This window comes from Balaenoptera physalus (genome assembly GCF_965194825.1).
Source record: "Balaenoptera physalus genome assembly, chromosome: 11".
Taxonomy (NCBI): domain Eukaryota; kingdom Metazoa; phylum Chordata; class Mammalia; order Artiodactyla; family Balaenopteridae; genus Balaenoptera; species Balaenoptera physalus.
In genome coordinates, this window is record NC_138896.1 from 35,276,392 (window position 1) to 35,289,179 (window position 12,788).

Below are 12,788 nucleotides of genomic sequence, written 5' to 3' on the forward strand. Positions count from 1 at the left end.
GCCAACAGAACACAAAGTGGGTAAATGCCGAGGAAACAGTTCCACCAATCAATCCACTCCTTCTTAATCCTACTCACCACCCAGGAGAATGTGTTATCTACTCAGGTCGCTGAGATGTTGATTGGGTCTCATTTACTAGTTGGGGCAGAGCTAGGCCTCCTAGGGAGTTCCTGACTCGGGGCACTGATTCTGTCAGTTGGAATGAGAGAGCCCTTCTGGAAGCTTTGTGATCTTTATTGAGTGGTTAACTTTGCCAAATTCCTTCCTCCTTGCAGTTTGAAGCTCTGCTCTCTTTTCCTAAGCACATTGATTGCTGACCTATGACTTTTGAGTTGGTGGGGTAGGGAGCAAGTTCTACTTAAACCTCAAACCCAAGCCTTGTGCATAATTCAGGGCTCTGAGGGTTACATGTCCTTAACCTAGCTAATAGAAGCACTTGAGTTTAAATCTTCTACTTTTTGTAAATGTGTCCTTTGGGTACCTGGGGAGTTGAGACATAGAGATCCATTATTGCTTGCTCAGCATCCTTCCTCCCTCCCAAATACCATTTTCCTTTAGTAAGAACAATTTTCTTTTGAAGAATTCTCCCCCTCTACTCCAATTCTGCAGTTTGAGCCGGAAGTTGTCAATCATAGGCTATGAGAGGGCACATGACCCAAGATAGACCACTCAGGGCACCTGGTTCCCTGGCAGCAGGAATGACTGTCCCTGCTTCGATCACAGGCCCCTCTTCTGCAAGTGTTATTCCTTCTTCTTGTTTTAACTAAGTCTTGGTTGAGAAAAGCCTTTTCCTTTCTGGTAGTGAAGTTGGCAAGAGATGAGTGGAGAAAGTCAGTCTTCCATAGGAGAGAATGAATTTGACACTTAAAGCACCAGAGAAGAGCCATGAGAATGTTCTAGGAAGATCATGGAATCCCTGCTTCCAGTCTTCCCCAGCTGCACCTGCACCCTTCCTGAAGGCGAGAACATTTCCTTTTTGTCTAAGGTAGACTTACTTGGATTTCTGTCACAACCAAGAGAGTCCTTACTCATCTAGTAGGGGATTGTTAGAAATGCCCACACAGCTAATGTCCATTGAGACTGTGGATTTCTTTTAAAGAGTTGCTCCTAAGGGATTGTCTGCTTTTGAGACTTGGATTCCTTATAAGTGAAAGTGAATGTGTGTTACAGTGATGTTTGCTTTAATTCACCCACAGCTTTTAGAGTCCTGGACATGTGGCCTGAAACCCAGAAAATCTACCTGGAATTGGGCAACCACACCATCGCTGAGGCACAAGCAGGGCCTAGCGAGATCGCTTAAAGCCAGGAGAGAGCCTCCCACGAGGAAAGCTATTACTCCAAGCTTCTTCTTACTGTAAGTTACTTTAGAGCTGCAGAATTCTTAGCAATGCAAAACGTGCACAGTGCCTCTCAGTTGCAGAGTATGAAGTGGGGAGAAGGTGGTTCAGGGCCAATCTGGAGTCTCTTGTTATAGGTTAATTTTGGGGGGATTTTCCATGCTTCAATAGTTGTGTCTGCTGTTGGTGGGAAAGTAAATTGGTACAGCCACTATGGAGAACAGTATGGAAGTTCCTCAAAAAACTAAAAATAGAGCTACCATATGATCCAGCAATCCTACTCCTAGGCTTATATCCAGAGAAAACCATACTTCGAAAAAATATATGCACCCCAATGTTTAGTGCAGCACTATTCACAATAGCCAAGACATGGAAGCAACCTAAATGTCCATCGACAGAGGAATGGATAAAGAAGATGTGGTAGATATGTGCAATGGAATATTACTCAGCCATAAAATAGAATGAAATAATGCCATTTGCAGCAACATGGATGGACTTAGAGATCATCATACTAAGTGAAGTTAAGTCAGAGAAAGACAAATATCATATGATAGCAGTTATATGTGGAATCTAAAAAAAATGATACAAATGAACTTATTTACAAAACAGAAATAGACTCACAGACATAGAAAAGAAACTTATGGTTACCAGAGGCGAAAGGTGGGAAGGGATAAATTAGTAGGTTGGGATTAACATACACACACTACTATATATAAAATAAATAATCAACAAGGACCTACTGTATAGCACAGGGAACTCTACTCAGTACTCTGTAATAACCTATATGGGAAAAGAATCTGAAAAAGAATAGATACATGTATATGTGTAACTAAATCACCTTGCTGTACGCCTGAAACTAACACAACATTTTAAATCAAATATACCCCAATATGAAATTTTAAAAAAATAGTTGTGTCTGCATCAAAAAGAAAGTTTCCTGCAATTAAGATTTAGAGCCTTGTGCGAGTAGCCAGAGGAGGTGGTGAAATTATCTCCTTGAATCTCTGCAACTGTTTAGTTTCTGGATGGAGGAAGATGAAAGAATTAGGTCAGCTGTAGAAACCACCCAGCCTTAAGATATTGTGATGCTGTGAAGTTCAGATTTTATATCACAAGTTCTGAGCCTGCTTTCTCATACATCAAAAAAGAATAATATAAGTGCCTCTGTCGTCGTGTTGTTTACATGCTCTGGAACTTACATAAGACAGTGTACATGACGGTAGAATGCCTGGTATGTACTAAGTACTCACAGATGTTAACTGTTATTATTCTTATTTCTGAAGCCAAGGTCACCAGGCTTAGAAGTAAGAAACCAACATAAGAAATATTTTAAAATTATAAGAAAAAAATTAAAAAGAGAAATGCCCACACATCCTCCTCTGGGTCCCCGGCCATCGTACCCCCTCTAACCTACATCCTTAACAGTAGAGAGTAGATAAAGTAATGGCACAAAGTTGGCAGTGATGAAATCTCCTAAATGGGTCAGGGGATGCCTCCCAAAGAAGCAGTTCAGGGACTGTTACTGCATAGGTTTCCGAACACGAAGCTCCTTAAACTCTGCATGGTGCTGTTTAAGTAACCTAGAGATGTCCTAAAAGGAAGGAAATCCTGCAACATAGGGAATATCTTACAAGCCAGGCTGTAGATTTGAACTTTATCCCACAGGCCATGGGGAGCCTCAGTGTAGCTGTCCTCTAAGACTCATGACCTCTCTATGAAAATCAAAGCAATTGATCTGCTCAGATTGGCACTTCTTGTCGTGGGAGATTAGATGTTAAAAATAACTTCTACAGTTATAGAAGCAGAACCTGGGGTCATGGCATTGTCCCTAGAAGCCTGAGGGCTAGGGCTTGTAGCCCAATGACAGGGCTAGTCATTGGTGTTCTTGGACCAAGTCACCTTGCCTCCCCATCCTCCATCTTCTCATCTGTGAAATGACATTTTCCATTGAGCCCAGGCTGTTCTCCAGGAAACCTTTGCAGACTCATGTGCTGACCGACACTGCCATCTAGTGGGAATCTTTGGAAATCATCTTGCAGGATCAACCCCGGCTGCCTCTGTACCTCATCAACCTATCTAGGAGTCAGGGGCACCCCATCCTCTCTGCCTGGTCCCTCAGTGATTGTCTCTTTTTAATCTAGCTTCTTTTGCCCTAGTATTCCCAGTTCCGTGCACATGAACACAACTCCTCCCATGGGAATAGGGCTCTACAGCTTACAAGCTATGCTCCTTTACCAGCCTCCACAGTCATCATCATTAACAGAGACATAGGATGGCCATGCTAGCAGAACATGGCATCTCTCTGGGTCCCTCCCTGGCTATTTTGAATGACCTCCAGCCCCCTCATATTCCTCCTCGATGGTTTTGGGAATTGTCGATGCCAGTTGATAACTCCAGGCATCTTGCTAACAGTAATGTCTGCCATATTTGCTTTTAAAAGCAAAAAAAACAAAAAACCCTACCTTAACTCACTGGGCTGATGTGTCCTTTTGCAGTTCATTCATGAATATCACCCCCCTCCCCATGCTTGATGAGCTACCAAAGCCCATGGGAGATATCAGGGGCCCTGGTATCTATGCTGAAAGGGCCACCATCACCAGATATCCCATAATGTCTGATCTATGGGTGCCAATGTCAAGGACACTGGATATGCCAGAGTTGCTATTACCAGGACAACACCCCTCCCCATGTCTCCTCCACATCAGCGGTTGTCACCAATGGCACTCACACACATTCTGTGAAGACATCAGAAAACAAGGTATCTGCTCTACAGTCCAAATTTTGGCAAAATATTCCTAATGGGGGAAATTATCCCTAATTCCAATTCTTCTAGCTTATTTCTATACCCCACCTTCTGTTTACTTCTCTTTTCAACCTGGGGCCAGAATAGCAACACCTCTATTCGCAGCCTTGGGCACAGTTCCACCAAAGCAAGCTGCGATTCTTGCATTCCCCAAAACATAAATCTGGAGCATGGCCAGACCTGAGGCTGGATAGAAGAGCAACTGGAGAGCCATGCCTTAGTGGTTTGTCTGTTCCTCATCTTGGGAAAAGGGCAGGCGATGTTGGATCCACTAATCAGGACTCCTGGCACCACTCTTGGTGGATTTCTAGAACCAGGAACTTCCTTGAATATCATCCACTTCAGCCTGGACCCCAGTTGGAGGGGGAGGGGAGAGAAGAGCTGGCAGAAGGGAGAAAGAGTAAGGACAAGTAGGATATAGTCAAAATTCCATGGAAAAAAAAAAACTATCCACATTTTCAGGTCATTTGTTGGTCCCTTAACATGACTCCCTGCCTTCTTTCACGTAATGTGGAATTGAAGTCATTGAAATTGACTGACTTAGCATCTGTTCAATCCTGCCAGCAGTGAAACAGATACACACACAAAAACAACAAAAACACCCTTCCCTCTATTTTTGGTAATGCATTTTGCAAGGTTGCTGCTGTCAGCATAAATCCCAAGGATTATGTTTATTCTCTCCTGTGGGTACAAGACTCCACCCTGCTTTCCTGAGAAGCTGGGTCTGTTTTCTCCACCCATCACTTGGGATAGAACATGGAGGGAGGGGACGGAAGGGGAGGGGAAGGTTGAAAGGTTTTCCAGAGGTAGAAATGAGACTGGCCTGAGAGGAGGCAAATGGTCAGCTACATAGAGCAGGAGGCCTGGCTTTTAGCTCACTGCCCCCGCGTTGAACACTGTTCAGTTCCATTCAGCAAGCTCTCACTGCATGCTTACTGTGTGCCAGGGACTGTGTTGGGTGCAAGAAACCTATACTTCAGCAGAGAGTGTCCTGGTTATGAGGAAGTACCTAGAAGATTAATCTGGATGCATTTTGCAAAACTGTAGGCTCAACGAAGGAGGAAGCTATTCAGTAGTGAGGGGAGAAGTAGCCTGGAACAGTAGAAATGGGAAGGGCAAATTCAAAAAGAAATCTTGCAGAGGCATTTACAACTAGTATGTGTCTGAAATCCTCCAGTGTCAGAAATTGAGGAGAATTTGGGGAACACTAGTGGAATCCATTCATTGTGCCAATGAGGTGACTGAGTCTTGATGCTGCCACCAGTTTCTGGGCAAGATCAGGCAACTTTTTCTACTTCCAACTCAGAGGGCCTGATTTGCTTCGTCCCGGATTCCTCTAAGAAGAAGGGAAGAGCCCAGGCAGCAATGAGTAGAAGGAATCATTGACTGTAAGACATGAACACGGCATGAGAATGTGGTGTTCTTGTTGCAGCATTTGGAAAACACAAGGAACCAGGATAAAAATGTACACCTGCAGAGCCTGGAAATTGGGTCTCCTCGTTCACCAGTGGACTGAGTGTCTGGTATGTGCTAAACTCTTTACAGAGGTTAAAAAAAAAAAAAAAAGTAGCTCCTGTTCTGAAAAAATTCATAATTACTCAATGTATTCACATTTTCTTTTCTCCAGATTATCTGACTCCAGCATTTGAATTTTGGCTAGAGCTCCTTTCTTCTGTTCCTCCCTCTGTACACACTTACTGATGCCCGATCACCCCCGCCACCCATCACCAAGTTTACCCAGGCTCCTGACCTCTCCCCTTCATATCTGCCTTGGAATCCATGGCCAGCTGTGCCAGCTGTATTCTCACCAACTCCCTCAACTCCCCAATGCCCTTGACCTTTGATCTCTACCCTGCCAGTTTCCAGTTTGGGCCCAATCATACTTCCGTCTGTTATTCAAATAAGTACTCCTTAAATACCTATCCCGGGTCAGATACTTTTCTAGGTGCTGAGGCTACATCAGTGAGAAGCAAACTTCCTCCTGGGGCTTATGTTCTTGTGATGGCAGACAATTTTCATTGAAGGAATAAATATATAGTAAAAAGTAAACATGTAATATAATGTTGTATAGTGATTAGGACTACAAAAAAGTAATAAAACCGGGTAACAAGAGTGGTAAGGGAAAGACTCTTCGACCTGAATGAAGTAAAAGAGTGAGCCAGGAGAATATCTTGGATAAGAACATTCCAGGAAGAGACCCTGAGGTGAGAAATGTGGTTGGTATGTTTAAGGAACAGCAAAATGGGGGGTGGCTGGTTGAGCTAATGGAGAGGAAGCGCGGTAGGGAATGGAAGCTGGGGCAGCTCAAATGGGGCCTTGGGGGCCATATTGAGTTTCTACTCTAAATGTGATGGGAAGCCATCCCCAGAGGGAGTATTTGAGTAGGAGAGTGACATGATCACTAGAGAACAGATTCCTATTGCCGGAATCCTGGGGAGAAGCGTTGTATTGGCTTATTCTAGGAGGTGGCCGTCATTGGGAGTGGTAAGATGTGCTCAGGGGCAGGACAGAGATTCATAGGTAGAACTGACAACATCTGCTGATGAATTGAATATGACTCAGAAGGGAAAGATGACCAGGTAGACCAGGAATGACTCCAAGATGAAGAGAATTGTCATTTTATGAGATGGGGAATTGTGGGGGAGGAGGGGTAGGTTGGTGGAGGATGAAGGGGGAATCAAAAATTGTTCCTTTTACTTGTTTGAGTTGCCTATTAGATATCCAACTAGAGATATTAAGTAGGCAGTTTGATAGATAATATAAATAGGAGGTCCTCAGGTTACCAATGACATTTAAAGCCAAGATGCTGGAAGAGATCATCCAAGGAGTGGAAGTAAACAGAGAGGGGGTCCAGGGCCTGGACCTCGGGGATACCCCGATATTTAGAGGTCTAGAAGAGTGGAACCACCTAACCAAATAAAGAGACTGAGGCCAAGTAGCCAGAGGGGTAGAAAGAAAACCAGGTGAACACAATGTCCTGGAAGGAAAGGAGAAGAGGTCAGAAAGGAACCTTTGATTTTCTGCACACCTGCTTGGCAGCCACTAAGATCATTTGCAACCCACAGAGCTAGGAAACTTGCTTCTCCCACACATTCATCTTTTCCTGCCCCAAGTGGGTTCTCTTCTTAGTCCTTCCCAGGTAGTTTTCTTGGCCAGGTCCTACAGCATTTCTTCCACTTTCTCCATCTTCCGTGCCTTCACAGCTCACAAATGGCCTCTTCCTTCTCTCTCTTTTGGGGGAGCAGAACAGTACTCTCCTAGTTTTCTTCTCTGGGCTTTCCTGCCTTTGCCTCCTTGATTCTCAGTGTCCCAGCCTCCCAGCTACCAAAATCCTGGACAGATCACTAACTGCTCACCCTGCCCTCGACTGGCTGCCCAGTCCCAGCCTTGAAAACAGAAATACTGGTTTGCCCTAATGTGGACAGTCTCCTGTCTCCCTTCTCTAAATTTACCTTCCACCAGCAGCATCTTAATAAAACCCAAATATGGCAGTCATGGCACTTCCCCTTTCAAAAACCTTCAGAGGGTTCCTTCAGGAGAAAGTCCACATTGATTGCAGGGCATTCAGGTAAGGCCCCCCTGCAATCTGACTCCCCAGTTCTCCATCCCAGCCTTGTCTCCTGCTGTACATGAATCCCCCACTTACATAGGGGAACATAACCCTCTCCAAAACTACCATGTACTTTCTTGACCACAGGCCAAGTTAATCCCTATGCCTGGGTTCTACAATGGAGCCTTCAAATGCCAGCTCAGACGTCATCACCTTTGTTTTCCAGACCATCCCCTCCCACAAAGAGCTCAAGCTCACTGGGTCCTGAAAAGAGGGGAACACGAAGGCTTTCAAATACAGTGAATTTCCCCCATCACTCAGTTATATATTCTCCATAAATTTAGAAAATATAGGGACTTCCCTGGTGGCGCAGTGGTTAAGAATCCACCTGCCAATGCAGGGGACACGGGTCTGGGAGCCCTGGTCTGGGAAGATCCCACATGCCGCAGAGCAGCTAAGCCCGTGCACCACAACTACTGAGCCTGTGCTCTACAGCCCGTGAGCCACAACTACTGAGCCTGTGCACCACAACTGCTGAAGCCCACGCGCCTAGAGCCCATGTTCTGCAACAAGAGAAGCCACCGCAATGAGAAGCCCGCACACTGCAACGAAGAGTAGCCCCCGCTCACTGCAACTAGAGGAAGCTTGCACACAGCAATGAAGACCCAATGCAGCCAAAAAATTAATTTAATTAATTAATTAATTAATTTTTAAAAAAGAGAGAGAAAATATAATTTGTACTGAAACAAATTCTCCCATAACCACAAAGGGCGTGTTTCCAAGCTCACAACTATACCGGGTGAGAATCCAAAGCCACACACACCTGGCCTGTTATCTGCTTTCCTGTGGTTCTCAGGGCTTCTCTCCCGGCAAATCCTGTTCTGGTTCTACAACCTGCCCTGGGCTTCTCATATTCCAGAACCAACTACCACAGAAAACAAACAAAACCCAGCTCTTTTGCCAAAACATGTAGTTCTCAGGAGTGTAAAACCAGGAAGTTCTAAGAGAAGTCTCAGAAGAACAGAACAGAGAAAATGAGGGTGGGACAGAGGAAAGGAAATTATTAAGAAAGTAACAGCTAAGACTATGTCTTTAAATTGAAAGAGCCCATCAATTATTAAGCAGAAAAAAAAATCTAAATTGCACACATCTAGGTATATACTAGTGAAATTTCTGTATCTCAAGAATGAGAAAATTTCAAAATATTTTTTTTGCAAAGAAACAAGAATAAAGACCTCATCAGCAGTTCTGGATACTAAAGGACAATGGAGCAATGCCCTCAAAAATCAGAAAATGGCTGGGTATAGAATTCTAGGTGCCAAAAAACAAATCAAATGTGAGGAGAAATAAAGATGTTATGCAAGTTCTGGTCCTGTAAGAAACATGCCAAGACAGAATTATGTGTGTAAGAAGTGTATGAGGGCAAACACCTAAAGAGACAAAGGAGCCCAAGAGGGTGGGCGAGCTGTCAGACCTCAATGCTGATCCTCCAACTCCAGGGAGAGGGGAGAGGGAAGGAAGAAAGGGTGGGTGAGAGTGTCTTAGACTGCAGTGCAATTTTAGAAGAGTTCAAAAAGACTTCCAGGGGAATTCCCTGGCGGTCCAGTGGTTAGGACTCCTGTGCACTTCCTCTGCAGGGGCCTGGGTTCGATCCCTGCTCAGGGAACTAAGATCCTGCAAGCTGCACGGTGCGGCCAAAAAAAATAAAAAAGACTTCCAGGAAGTCCTTAAGCCCGAGTGGGGTCCCGGATCGCCCTACTCATCATTAGCTGGAGGCAGCCTAGGGGAAGCCTCAGCCTGAACTCCCTGAGGGATCTCTGGAGGCAGCAGTGGGGACCACGGATCCTTTATGCTCTCTGCAGCCAGAGAGCCAAGGGGCGTGCACTCATGGCAGCCACTGGTGATGTACAAGGATCCAGAAAGTTTGCCACCCACTAACCCTGTGTGTTAAAAATGAAAGATATATGGTACTTTACGAAAAGGAATCCAAAAAGATGGAGTGAAATATGAGATATGGTAGGAGCTGAGTACATCCCAGAACCAGCAAAGGAAGCTGAATAATTACGAAAAGAAAGTGTCTGTAACATCAGTGCCTGGTCCCGTCCCCTTCAAGGGGCACCGATTAAGTGCTGCACTTCCTTCTATGAAGGGTTCAATCATACTCCTTGGGATTCTGCTACAAATAAAAGCTAAATAATCATAATTTTATAAATAAGTTGATTTAGTTTCAGTTTTCAGAATCTGTAGAAAGAAAACAAGTGATTTTAAAAGAATAAAAATGTAAATCTTGACAAAGTGAAAAGGATAATAAAGTCAAATGGGGGAAGGTGAGAAGGGACATGGAAAGAAGTATAAGCTCACTAATTTTCTCACCTTTATAACACAGGTCTGTCTAAATGTGAGCAGTCAAGAATATTTTACTACTTAAAATGACATATAGGGACTTCCCTGGTGGTCCAGTGGTTAAGCATCCGCCTTCCAATGCAGGGGACACAGGTTCGATCCCTGGTCGGAGAACTAAGATCCCACAGGCTGCAGGGCAACTGAGACTGAGTGCTGCAGCTACTGAGCCCACATGCTGCAACTGGAGAGCCTATGTGCTGCAACTACAGAGCCCATGCACTCTGGAGCCCGTGCGCCACAACTAGAGAGAGGCCCACGCACTGCAATGAAAGATCCCACGTGCCGCAACTGAGACCCGATGCAGCCAAAAATAAAAAAATAAAAAAATATATTTTTTTAATGACATATAGATAAATACCAGAAGTAAAGTCAGAAATTTAAGTGGTGGTTCTGGAGAAATAAGGCTGAGGCAGGAGATTCTAATTTGTTTTGTCTACAGATCTTCCTCAACTTACAATGGGCTTACATCCTGATAAGCCCACTGTAAATTGAAAATATCTCAAATTGAAAACACATGTAATGCACCTAACGTACAGAACATCAGAGCGTAGCCTAACTTACCTTTAATGTGCTCAGAACACTTACAGTAGCCCACAGTTGGGCAAAATCATCTAACACAAAGCCTATTTTATAATAAAATGTTGAGTATCTCATGCAACTTAGTGAATAATGTACTGAAAGTGAAAAACAATGGTTGTTTGTTACGGAATGGCTGTTGATATCATGGCTGACTGGGAACAGCGACATCATGAGAGAGTATCATACCACATAAGTCGAGCCCAAGAAAAGATCAAAATTCAAAATTTGAACTTTGGTTTCTATAGAATGCATATCACTTTCTCACAATTGTAAATTGTAAGTCAAACCATTGTAAGTCAGAGACTGTCTGTACTCTACATTACTTGGACTAGGTACATGGATTAATTTTTGTCATTTTAAGATGTTAACTAGATAAAAGGCCTTCTAGGAATAAAGAAATATATATATATGTTATTTTAGAAAAAGTATAAGGAATTCCCTGGTGGTCCAGTGGTTAGGACTTGGCGCTTTCACTGCCAGGGTCCAAGTTCGATCCCTGGTCAGGGAACTAAGATCTGACATGCCTCACAGTGTGGCCAAATTTTAAAAAAAAAGAAAGAAAAAGTGTAAAAATAGAACCTTTAATTACTCAAACCTCTACCCATCTATCATTCTTAGAAAAAATATTGAAGTCAACCTTAACCTGAGTGCAGACATTTTAGACTGAGTAAGATAGAGATGGTAAGTGGTCTGATTACTATTGCTAAGTATGGTATTGTTGGAACTTCTTTTTGTCTGCACCTGTTAGCAGTTTGGTTTCTGGAATACTCAGCTTCAAATCTGGTATTTATGAGGCAAAAAGAAAACCCAGGAAACTCACTACTTTGTGGTTCCTAGCTGATCTGCCTTCTTTCAACCTTTCAGAGTCATCTTATGTTTGTTTTATGTTTGATGTTCAGGGTTCTTAGTTGTACTTTGAATATAGAATAGGAAACAGTATATTTATTCTATCATCTACTCCATCAGAAGTCTGAATTACTAGTTAATTTAAAAAATAGTTATACACTTATTCAGATTTTCTATTTTTTCTTTCAGTTGATTTCAATAAATTGTTTTTCCAGGACATTGTCTACTTTTTTTCCAAATTTATTGGCATAAAATTATTCACAGCATTCTTTCATTTTAGAGCTCACTGATATATTTATAGCTATGTCTCCATTTTTATTCATCATTTGGTCATTTGTTTCTCTCTCTCTCTCCCCTCCCTCTCCTCCTCCTCTCTGTCCCTCCCTCCCTCCCACTCCTCCCCCCACCACTCTGGCCCCCAGTCTTCCATTTTGTCTGTCAAAGGTTTGTAATAGATGTCTTTTCAGAAGATCGGATTTTATGTCTGGCAATGCTCTACTATATATTTTCTGTTTCATGAATGAATTAGCTATTGCTGCAATACTACATATCAAACCACAACTCAGCATTTAAATAACAAGCATTTATTCTTGCTAAAGGATATGTGAGTCAGCTACATCAGCTGGGCTAGGCTGCAATCCAGGCTTCAGACTCCAAGTTGTGGGTTATGTTCATGTCTCATCCTTCTCAGACCAGCAGCTGTCTGAGGCTTGCTCTTCTCATTGGGAATGGCAGGCATGCAAGAAACCAAACTAAATTGCACAAACCTATTTAAGTCCCCTTTTCCTATCAAATTTACTAACTTTCCATTAGGTAAAGCAAGTCGATAATAAGGCCCCTTTTCAATGAGGCAAGGAAGTATATCCTCCCACTGTGGGTAAAGGGTGTGGATGTATAATCCTATTACAGGTGAATGTAGAACTGAGACCAATAATCCAATCTACAACAATTAATTGCAGATCCTATCTTTATTATCCTCTATTTAATTTCTTTGAACTCTGTTCTTTCTAATTTCTTGAGTTGGATGATTAACTCATAAATGTTCAGACTTCTTTGAGTATATGAGGATGTAAATTTCTCTAAACCTACTACTTTAGCCGTACCCCATGAGTTTTGACATGTAGATTTTCCTTATTGTTTAGTTGAAATATTTTTTAAATGTCCCTTACAATATGGTCTTTCACCCCAAAACTACTTAACAGTGTGGTTTTTAAATTTCCAAATATATTTTTATATGATCTTTGTTATTGCTTTATAGCTTAATTGTACT

At 42.9% G+C, this 12,788-nt stretch overlaps 1 long non-coding RNA gene across 4 annotated transcripts in view; it reads left to right on the forward strand.

Moving 5' to 3' along the window:
- Window positions 1-12,788, forward strand: part of LOC309638330 — a 76,180-nt gene that overhangs the window by 40,398 nt on the left and 22,994 nt on the right. For 2 of the 4 annotated variants that reach the window (XR_014251076.1, XR_014251078.1), the window contains one exon: window positions 803-1,354. This is a non-coding gene — a long non-coding RNA (uncharacterized lncRNA). Of the gene's footprint in view, window positions 1-802; window positions 1,355-5,572; window positions 12,383-12,788 lie in introns of those variants that run through there. The other 2 variants (XR_014251077.1, XR_014251079.1) reach the window with 2 other exon arrangements.